The 11,945-nt window shown below is 38.5% G+C and overlaps 1 protein-coding gene across 3 annotated transcripts in view; it reads left to right on the top strand.

The window, feature by feature from the left end:
* The window catches only part of WDPCP (WD repeat containing planar cell polarity effector), a 292,599-nt gene that overhangs the window by 239,721 nt on the left and 40,933 nt on the right, over positions 1-11,945 (top strand). The window lies entirely within an intron of this gene.

The raw sequence follows: 11,945 nt of genomic DNA, 5'->3' as shown, positions 1-11,945 counted from the left end.
ACTTTCATAGCTGGTAGTATGTTCTTTCTTCTGTTCACTCTGTGTAATGTAACATTATGTGACAGGATATAACACATCACAGGACCAACATATCAGCTGAGGAATTTGCAGAAGAGATGTTTCTCTGGAACTCACAACTATAAAGATGTGAGGTTTTAAACAAAATAGCATTTACAAACAGCAATATCTGAAAAGGACTTTTTAATCTATTTCACACCAAGTGATTCAGACTCAATATTCTCTGCAATGAAGAGTTAAAAAAGCATTCATCAGCCCTAACTTGCAACACAACAGAAGGGAAATGGAGTCTGTACTTTCCTTTGTGTTTGGAAGTGCTGGTATTTTTTTTTAATCAAACAATTCAGTTATTTTTGTACTGATCAAACAGGACAATATTGAACCATTATATTTTTATTCAATTAATTACTTTCTCTGCTTTCAGTGATGGTATTAAACAAAGATAATGATCTCCCAATCTCTGGGCCAGCAGCCATCTAGGATGTCATGGTACACTAATGGCATAGTAAAGGTCTTGCCTGTTTTCTTTTTTAGAGAACTAAGTGAAAGACTAGGGCTGCAATGGGTAAATATGCTAACCTTTCACCTCTGGAGATTCAAATCAAATATACACCAAAACAAAAAGGAGACTGATGGTCTTAATTTAGTCCATGTTTGAATGTTTTCAGCCTAATAAAACCATCACAAACCATAGTCTTTCACTGTTACAAGTCTCTTGTCAAGAGATACCTAATATTGTTATAGCAAGAATGTTACTTATTAAAGCTATGAAGAGAAGCTTGACTAGCACTAGTAGTTTCCTTGTTGTTGTCAGTGTTATCAGTCAGTCACTTTCCTGAACTCCAAATTGGGTGTAAATCTGAAGGGGGAGAGAGGGAGAAAGTCTTACTAGCAGGGTGAAAAACTGTTCTGCAGTGCCCAAAATAACAAACAGGGACACTGAGTGTCATACTTTGTGCACAATGGATATTTCCTTCTCTAAACTAAGACCTCCCATCTCTACATATTGCAGTTCACCCTTTCAAAATGCCATTCTCCAAATGTTCTACAGTCTTTGCTGAGGCTTTTCTGTTTTTAATCTCAGAGTCAGGTGAACATAGATAGCTATCAAGACCTCAAGAAGGAACAGTCATCTTGCAGAAATAGAAGCACTTTTTGCATTCCTGCATTCATCCTATATATTTTTCCTCACCATGTGTGTTGGCCAGACCTCCCTGTTCCCCAAATTGGTTAGAATTATTTGCCTTTTTTTAATCAATTTTTTTTTTTTTTTTTTTTTTTGCAACATTTTCCAGTGCTGCCTTAAGGACGAGCTAACTCCTGAAAAGATAGTCCTGATTCACATTACATTTTAAATTAAATTATTTACCACTTTAAATTAAAACTTTAGCCTTAAATTTGGATCATGAAACATCAACTATCATTGCATAGCTTGCCTGTGTTTTGAAATTACAAGATTTTTCAACACCGTGATGAAAAGTTGCAATTACATCACACAGTGACATCCATAATTTCATTTTTGAATGGACAGAAAACGCAACTAATTTACTGCTTCTTTCTCTCTCATCATTAGGAAAAAAGAAGATGAGTTAAGATAAGAAAACTGGTCCCTTTACTGTCTTTCAGCCACCATCATCTTCTTATTTACATAGTCCCTCCCTGTAGAGACATTACAAATCACTCTATATCCCCACATGAGAGAAGCTATAATGTAATATAATGATTTTCTTGGCACAAATTTGGGACAACCAGTGTTGCTTAACTACTGAAGAGTAATCAAGCAGATACTAGCCTGTACCTACAAGTTGGTACAAGCTGTCTCCCTTAGCCTGGTGCCCCTTTAGGTCAAGGTATTCTTAAGACAATAGGAGTCAAAAGGTTGGCTACATAAACTATAAAGCTAAGCTGCTTAAAGAAGTTAATTTTGAGGCCACAGGTCTTACAATATATTGGCCTCAATTGCACTTATTAATCAGTTAATTGGGAGAACACATCAGAAAGCTATGATTTTCACCAGGATAATATCATTAATTTATTTGTAGCATGGTACAATCTGCTGTCTTCTGATTACCTTGATTTACTGGATACATAACACCCGTATATCAGAATGGCTTCTGCTCCTTGAGCAGCCATTCCATAGGCTCACAAGGAGTCACCTCTGCCTCTCTACCTTCTGATCCTACCTAGCTCCAGACTTTCAGTTCCCTACTCCCGAATCATTTCTCCTTGCCCCTTGAAGAGGTCCTAACTCCCTCTCTCATATTAAATATGACTCCTTTTTAAATTAATTTATTTTTGATAAGGGGGCTGTATATGCTGATGAGGTAAAACAGAGTCAGAAACGGAGGTAAATATAGCTGTGAACAGATGGACTGTGAGTTCTGGAGACAGTAGGAAAAAAGCACAGGAGAGTATTTTCTGTAATCAGCATGCACTACAAAATATAACGGAGAAGGGCAAGAGCATTATAGTAGGAAGATGATTTTAAAAATAGTTAGAAGTGGCAGCCATGAGAACCCTTAGTGTTGGCCACTCATGGCCACTGACACAGTCTGTGGGGCTTTATATGCTACAAGATTATTAAGGAATCACTTGTTAGCATGGGAATTATTGTCAGTGTGGAATTAAATGTCCTAGGCCAATATGACTATAAGAAGTTGCCTACCTATGAAATAAGGATATATCCCTTAATGCTGATTTCCTGGACAATTTAATTTAAACACACTTAGGAATGAATGTAATTTCCATTATAGTTACTATATGCAGTTGCTTTTACAGTTTGTTTTTGGCAGGTTCCCCCCCTTTGAAAAACTGATACAGATATTTAATTCTGCTCAGTTTCTAATCTTCCTATCTCTTCATTTCTCAAATCCAAAATGTGGTTCCTACAAGATATAGGCGTTGTACGAGGGGGTTTTGGGGGGAAGGGGTTGGTTAAATATGTAAGCTTGTTAAAAAAAAAAAAGTATGTCTACAACTGTCTTAAAACTGATTTTGCTGGGAAAGAGGCTTTCATTTCGCTCAGCTGAGAGCTTTGTTCTGTGTGTGTGTGTGTGTTTTGTGTTCTCTGGGGAGAAGGTCTGAGGTTAAGACAAAGGGATGCATCTACATATGCACTTTACTGCAGAGTAGACTAATTAGCTCCTTAGTAAAAACGTCACAGTCTACACATGTGCCAATATTAGAGTGTGGTAAACTAATTAACAGGCCTGTGCGAAGCAGCTAGTATTTGCTTTGGATTCAGATTCAGCCGATTCGGGGGACAGTGATGAAATTCGATGATTCGAATCACTGTCTGGGATCGATTTGGCCAAATCTAATTCAGAGATTCAGCTGCTGCCAAATCTCCAAATCAGACAGGCCCCATCCCCTGCCCGGCCCAGCTTCCAGCTCTTAAAAAAAAAAAAAAAAAGCCTCGAAATCACCAGCTGCTGCCAGGCGGGGGGGGAGGAGGGCGATTCCCACAGCACCCCACTGCCCCACACTGCATGGGGGCCTCTGCCATGAGCCCCCTGACTCCTACCCACTCTCCCAGCCCCACCCCCGATGGCTGCCCCACCCAGCCCTAGTTCCTAGTTCTTAAAAAAAAAAAAAAAAAAAAAAAAAAGCCCAAACTCACTGGCTGCTGCCAGGCAGGGGGGTGATCCCCACTGCACGGGGGGCTCTACCACAAGCTCCCAGAAGCCCTGAGGCTGCTGCAGCAGCTGGTGAGTAGGAGATTTTTTTTTTTAAAGCACCAGGAGCTGGGGCCATGCCAGCCATGGGGGGCGGGGAGGAAGGCTGGGAGCACAGGTGGGAGCTGGGGGCCTAGGGGAGCAGGCAGGGGATGGGGCCTGGCAGGTGTCCCCCCATGATCCTCTCCCCCCTCCTCCAGCCCCTGTTGCCCCCGCCCCCTACTTACCAGCATGGAATCTGGGTCCAGCTCCCTGCGGCGGCGAGTGGGGACTGCCCGAATCTCTGAAGCTCTCTGAACCTTTTCCAAATCAATTTGGAGAGCTTCGAATTGATTTGAACCTTTTTATTGGTCTCCTGATTCAATTCGGATTCTTAGATTCAGCTGCCAAATCAGGCCGAATCTCCTCAGAATCGAATCAGTACTCAAAGCTTCGCCCAGCCCTACTAATTAACTCTGCTGTAGGATAGTACTGTTGGGGACAGTACTATCTTCTGGTGGAGTACTTTACTGCACCAAAATGCAGGTGTAGATGGTGACATGGAGCGTAAATGGCACCTGGTCAGCCCAGCCAGCTGGGGACTTGTTCCACCCCAGCTCAAATTACTCCTATCCCAGGCGCACATATAGATGCCATGCCTGGGTGCAGTTGACTCCAGCTTGAAGTGTTCCAAAGTTTATTATATCACCTTAATTTCACGTGCAGATGCACCCAGGAAGTAGCATTCCAGGCTTGGTCCTACTCCATTCAGCTCCTGAATCATTGTTACATTGAGCTAACCATTTAATGTCACTGTGCTTTTGGTTTGCCCTTGAATGATATTCACCTTTGTAAACCACTTCAGTTTCCTTGGATGGAAGTTATAAAAAAGCATGTACAGTAAAAGCTCTGTTATCAAAATATGCCGGTTAATTGAGCAGCCCTGGTTGCCACGTCTCACACCGCATCTGGGGTATCCCTCCACCCCTCCCGCGGCATTGCCGCCCTTCCTGTGGGCCCCGCAGGACAGGGAGGCAGGCCTGCACAGCCTTTTATGCCCCCGGGCTGCAGGGGCTCAGCAGTGCAGGCTGCTTTGCCACGAGCCATGGGGGCTCATTGAAACCGGAAGTGCCACAGTGGGCACTTGTGGTTTCACTTTATTTTACAAGCCAGCGTGCCAGTTAGTGGAGCATGCTGGCTTGTAAGATGCCGGATAACAACTTTTACTGTAGTATTATTTGCTTTATGATAGGGTTGTAGTATTATTATAGCTGTAATGGGCCAGACAATGTATGAGATGCAAGAATTTTCTTTGGTGTCTTTTACTAGAGCAACCATATAGTTGGGAGAATTATTGGACAAGCCTTTGGGCATCAAGTGACCATACAGGTCATGTAAACTGCTTACAGGGTGACCTGAAGACCTGAAGAAGGGTACTTGCCCAAAGATCTTGTTCAATATCTCTCCACCCTATAGTTGGCCCAATAAAATATATCACATAAAGTTCTTGCTTTATAATATAATCGGACTGACTGGATAGTCATACCACAAGTCTGAGCTAGGGTTTAATGTAGCAATAGGATGGCTGTGCAGTCTAGTGGATAAAGTACTGGTCTGAGAATGAGACCTTGGTTTTGTTTTCAGTTCTGCCCGTGATATTCTGTATGATTCCAGGCAACCTATTCCTTCCATCCTTTGCAAGGATTTTAGGGCAAGAACTAGTCTTTTAATCTGTATTTGTAGAGTACCTAGTATAATGGAGGCCTAATCTTGGTTTAGGTTCACCTACAATACAAATAACACTTGGTATCAATAGTTATATTCATGTTTATTTTGATTTTTTGGGTCCAGCCTTTCCAAGCTTTTATATTTTGTACTTGCTTGTCACAAGCTAACCTTATAGGTAGGTGAAATCTGGGAAGTCAGCTGTCTTTAGTACCTGCTTCTTAATTACATTTACCACTAGGTGGCAGTGTGACCCTAAAGCATTACATGCAACTGTGGTAATTTTAGGGTTAAACAGAACTGTGCACCCTCATCTCACCTTAACTTTAACTTTCAGTTAAAAAATTATAAACTGAAGAACAAAAATCTGGCAAGGGAAAGGAATCAGTTTGGGCTGATTTGCAAATGAAAGGCTTGAGTCTGCATGGCTTTGAACACTAGTCAGCATTATGGCTGTAACAGTAACAGAAAAGCCACTTCTGAACACACAAATCTGACTGTAGGTTTAGGAATCTAGAAAGTACCAATAATACCATTATTTATTGTCAACCAATATGAGGGAAATCTATTCACTTAAATGCAAACTTCAAGCTATTACTACGTATCAGTTCATAATGGCATCTTAGTCATATCAGGGCCCTAAATAAAAACTAATCAACATTCTGACATTTCAAAATTTCCAGCAACACAGTTGTTCAAAAAAATTAAGCTTAGAAAATTAGATTGTGGAAAACTATTAAAATTTTCTGTCAAAACTGATTTTTTCCACGTTTTTTTCCACATCGTTTCATGATGTCAAGTAGTAGTTCCTATGACATGACAACACTGATACATCATGAAATAATTTAAAAATAAAGTAAGAACAAAAACTTAACATTTCCAGACAAAAACATTTCTGAAATGAAAAATATACTTTTAAAATCTGTGGGATTCTTTTCCCTTAAATCAGGGAAATCTTTCACAAAAAGATTGCATTTTCACTTTTTCAAAATGGTATTTTTTCAATAGAAAAATGATTCAGTGAAAATCACTTCCATATTTTATGGAATGGGAAAATTCTTATATCGACTTCAGTGAGATTTTAATCAGTTTAGCATCAAGATAGAGTAATTCGGGTTTCAGAAGGATCAAGAAATTTTCTCAAGAGATCTTTTTGATTTACCGTTGCCTCTCTTCTTCAGTAAAGTGAGAGGGATTGAGAGTCTCACTTGATTTACCATTTTTAATACTTATAGATTAGGTATTTTATGCATCTATACTATTATGGTAAACACTAGGCAGATTTTTGTTTAACTACTCCCAATCCTCCGCAGGGGTAAATAATACGCTATCCACCGCAAAATACCACAGGAGTTGTCTGTATTGTACATATTTATGTAGTATTGTAGTGATAAGTCTTAGCTATAACAAGATCATTTTGGACAATTTTTTCATTAGAATTCTAAAAGTTTATCTGCTGATGTTTGCTTGTTTGTAAAAGATTTCCAAAGCCTTTTCATTCTGTCCTTTCACTTTGTATGCTCAGAGAAACTGTTGGTGCTAATCCTACCCACGTCTTCATATTAGATGTTATTATTGATATATGAGTATGAATACAGAGAAAAAAAGTTATGCTATTAGTAAGCGAGCACTTGTATTTACACTTAAACTTGATACAGTAATCTAATCTATATCCTAAACACAGAGAGCACATTTCTGTAAAATAGTATGCATTGAAAAAATGGAATATATTCTTCTATTTATACTCTATTTCCTTTAATCTGTTCTTCTTTGAAAATGCTGTGCTGTGGCTTGTATATCACTCCTTGTTTATTTGGATTATGCAGTTCTCAGTTTCTTTATCTCCCTTGAGAACTTACTTTACTACTGATGTACAATTGTGAAAGTTCATGCTAACATTTTACTACTTATACTTTTTATAACATTATTTTATTTTCGCATGCATTCTGCTTGTTACATTTTAACTACGTCAGTTACATAAAACTAATAACACTAGAATGATAAACTCCTACTATTTGAAAACCATAAAATTATAGTAAGTATAAATAGAGAAGACATATTAGGTCAAAGGGCCCAGTTTCAAGTTTAGGCAAGGCTATTACCTACTGCTTTGACTAACTTCATTTAAATGCTGCAGGGATAGACTTTCCACCACTTCCTTACAGTCTTAGTTCATCGACCTTGTGTTTTTTTCTTGATACAGTATGGATCCTCTGTTTTCATTTCCTTAATTGCACCACATTTCTACTCCTTAGTACCAGATTAAGTGTCCATACTTAAGTCTTACCCAACTCTTGGACTATTGGAAGGCATGGAGGGTCCAGGGTTTGTTTGTTTCTTACATGATTATTTTCAGTTTGTTCATAGAGTTAAACATCAGAAATACAAAAAAAAAAAGTGCATTGGCAAAGCTCCCATTCACTTCTGGGGAGCTAGGATTTCACTGCATGATAGTCCCAACCTAGGCTTTGGGAATGGAAGTAACAGGCTCCAGGACTTTGGGAACAGGAGTTGCAGCTCTCACCATTTCTAAGCTTCAGGCTTCACTTCTACTTCCCTTCCCATACCAGACTGTCTAAGAAATTCTGGGCAATGTCTATGCATCTTCTGAAGGCAGCTTCCACCCAGTTCTTCTGCTGACAGATCTGTTTAAATAGACGGTAATAGAGCTCCTGCATTTATGGAAATCTCATTGTAGAATACAGCATAACAAGTACATTGCATTTTTATGATAAAATATGGCACTTATGCTACTGTTGTTGAAATATACCATCAGGCAAAGGTAGATCTAATCACAGAAGAAAGGAAGGTAGTATGAATTAGTAGCTCACAAACTGGAAAGATCACTCCATCTGTTCTGTTCTAATATTTTCTGATTATGTATTTTCTATTTGGATTACAACATATTAAAATCTAGAAACTGGGAAGGAACATAAAACAAAGATAAAAAGTGAGGTTTTTTAGAATGCCACATTTAAATATAAATGTCGACTCTCCCAAATCTCATGTTTCACAATAAATTACTCTCTTACGGGGGGGGAAATGTCAAATGGAGCACACAAACTTCAAATGCTGATATGGGTGTATAGCCTTTTAAAGGCCTGTGGGCACTTGGCCTATAGAATGTGTTGCTAGCTATTGGCATGTCTGTGCAACAAAGCACTTGAGAAAATGACTGACAGGCCATAAGTGCATATCAGACACAACCTGTGCTTATATCTGCTTCAGTGACTTTATTAGCCACACCCTTCTTGTAAATTGTAAACTGTCAGTTATGGTTCTATAGTGATGTTTAAAACAAGGCAAGTTCTAATACCTCAACTTCTTTTATGTCTTACTGCCTTAAGGTACATTTAGAAAATGCATCTATGTTTTGGTCTTATAAGGTAGGATTTATCAGGAGCCATTGAACAGTGAGTTGAATAAATGTGAAAAATAATGACTTCAAACTGGAGTTATACCAGTATCTTAATGACTGTGTGTGTAGACAGAAAGTGTATGCAAACGGGTACTATGCAATGAATAATTTATATATGACATATATTTATATGTAGATTTGAACCATATGTATCATTACATTTTACAGTGTAATTTACTTATGTATTATATCAGTGTTACTAATTTGTATGCCTACATAAGAAAAAATTACATATGGGTTTCCAAATAATGGAAGCCCAACATAAATATAGAAACATAAAAGATTAATACCTACCTCACTTTCATATTTTCTAAAATTAAATATCTTATTTCATATTTGAAAAGAATTTAAAGACAGGTTAGGCCAAACAGTTTTGGCATGCCAAGATTCAAGTCCCGTTGAACTTGCTAGGTGTTGGGCTTGCTTATGCCAAAGCTAAATTTAGTCTTTTCCTCTCATAAGGGGATTGCTGTGTGATCTAAGCTAAGGATGGAGTAGCTTGATTGAGACCATTAATACTTTGCTGCATCACAACAAATACTCTACTTATATTCAGTATTTCCTTTTTAACTTTGTTTTGAGTGAGGGTGGGGAAGGCTGGTCCTAACTATTTTTTCTCATTAAAAAAAAAGCTTCTTTTAATTAGTCTTTGCTTTATACACACACAAATTTCAATACCTATGAATTTTTCACTTGATCAGGAAGTTGATTGAATTTGCTGCAAGGTTAAGTGTTGAAGGTTTCAGTCCTATGACCATGAATTATCAAATTAAATTCAGTACATTGCTTAAATTTCTAGCTGCAGTGCATTTAGTGTAATTGCTTTAGTAACTTGGGCGCTTACTAACTACTACTATTCTGAATTTTAGTCTCTGAAGGACAGATCCCTGAAATAAGCCTTGAGGGGCACAGGTGGGCTGTTCCTTGGGTTTCATCTGTGGGGTCTCTGGGTATCTCTTCCAGTCTGACCACATCCTGAGTCCATGGCTGATGAGGCCTCCTCTGCTGACAAGTGAGAGAATTCAAACACCTGTAGTTTTAGATGTGTACGCCCAAATCAGTTTTGAAACAACAAGAAAGGCTGAGAAAATGGTTCAGATTTCAGTCAGTTGTCAGCTAAATGTGTGCACTGGTCCATTAACTATCTGGCCAGGCATATCTTGACTGCTTAGCCTTTCCTTTTGTCTTTAGAAGGCAGCTGTATAATAAGAGGGCTTTAGTAAAAAATATTTTTATTGGGTAGATGGTGACAGTTATGAATAAACTTAACGTTTCAAATATAATCCTAAATTAGTTTAAAAGTGCTTTCTTATTTTTGTGAGACAAACTACTTGCACTCATTTCCAGTTTGCGTACAATGTTAACTGTGTAAACCTTAAGGCTAAGAAACATTCTTTACTCATATGTGCTTCATCGCGTGGAGTCTTTTATTTGTGTCTATTGTAATAAAAAAATAAAAGCATTGAAAAAATACAAGTAGTGAAGGGAGCATTCCCACTGTTACTTGTTTCTACCACATTTGAGCACTGAAGAATTGAGGCTACCAAGCCTTTTGCAGGGTAAAGTCCTGAGTATCTGGCTTTTTCCTGTTTGTTAGAGCTTTTAAAAGATTTTCAGGTACCACACAGTCTTTATGTTGTTAGCTGGTTGGTGCCTTTTCATATATGCTGTTGCAATGACCTATGACAGCCTAGATTAGTTGTTACTAGGAGTAATTATTATAATTTGCATTTATAAAACACCTTTCATCTAAGGATGCTTCACGTATATTATTTAAGCTTCACAACATCCTGAGAGGTAGGTGTCATGCTTGTTGTTGTTATACCCCTTTTAACATAATGATTCTCCAAGGAAACAAGGTCAGTCTCTAACTTGATTGGTATCTGTTCTTATCACACTTAAATAGGATTCAGCCACAAGTGACATTGCAGGAATTTAGGGGTGACAGTGTAAGTGAATTTGCACTTTCTATCCAGCCCCTAACACAGCTTCTCCCTGAGTGCGCAGCATGAGCTATCATGTCTATTTCAGAAACACCTTTTAGGTTAGTTTTCCAACTTTTTGTTAGGCTTTTCCATCCTCAGATATGTTAAACAGCTGAGAAACCAGAAACCCTTGGTTAAAAAAAAAAAAGATAGACATGCCTCTTCTTTTAGTACAAGGCAGCCTAAACCAGCCTAGCAAAGTATCGTTTTGCCAAGCCTCCAAATCATTGTTCACAATAGCTTCCAACAAGCAGAACACTCTCCACCCCAGACTCCTAGCTGTAGCTTCTCCTGACAAAGAACAAGTCTCTCTTTCTTTTTTGTTAGAAGATGCAGCTTTTGTTCCTCCTCACCCATTCTTTCCAGAACTTTCTACCTTTCTACTAGCTAGACAGTATCTCCTTATCTTAATCAAAGACAAGAAAATGGCTATATTAAAGATGAAGTCAGCTTCTACTGATAAGCTCCATTTACAAAAAAAGATCACCTTGAGAAGAAAGTATACAAGGTACCTGAACATTAATGACTACTCTTCATCCATCCCCAGTCAGCCCAAGCAAGATAGAGATGGCAGGTCCTTGACACTTCGGAAGACAACAGTGCCAGAAAGGACATACAGAGACAGTTGGCCAGTCAAGAAGCTTTTCTTTTTAAAATATCTGTAACTTGTTGACGCTGTTTCTGGCTCCCTAGCTAAAGAACATCATGTTAGCTTGGAGGAGGATATACCATATTCTGCCATTTCCTTCTATCCAGTAGCCCAAAAATTAAGTAACAGTTCCACGGTATTATCTAATATATCTTTCAATGTACATGCCAACATCCCCAAGGGATGGTCACTGTGGGGTAACAGATCAGGATAGCCGTATTGAAACAGAATAGCCTTTGTGGACACACAGTTCCAAAAAAATGGTGCTTTAATATGAAATAATTAGCGAGCTTCCAAAATGAAGTAATTTGTCTGGAAGAAAAACAGGCCAAAATAAGCAATTTTATTCCAAAGTAGATTGTTTAACACAGGGAGTATTCTAGTCAATTTCCTGATGTAAAGAAGCCTGAGTTAGACACGTTCTTTGCTTAAAAAGCAGCAACATAGACGGTTGGTGTGTCTACACAAGATGCTATGTCGCTGTAGCTCATCGCTAC

The sequence above is a fragment of the Alligator mississippiensis genome, chromosome 1 (assembly GCF_030867095.1).
Source record: "Alligator mississippiensis isolate rAllMis1 chromosome 1, rAllMis1, whole genome shotgun sequence".
Lineage (NCBI taxonomy): Eukaryota > Metazoa > Chordata > Crocodylia > Alligatoridae > Alligator > Alligator mississippiensis.
This window is presented reverse-complemented; position numbering and strand designations above follow the sequence as displayed.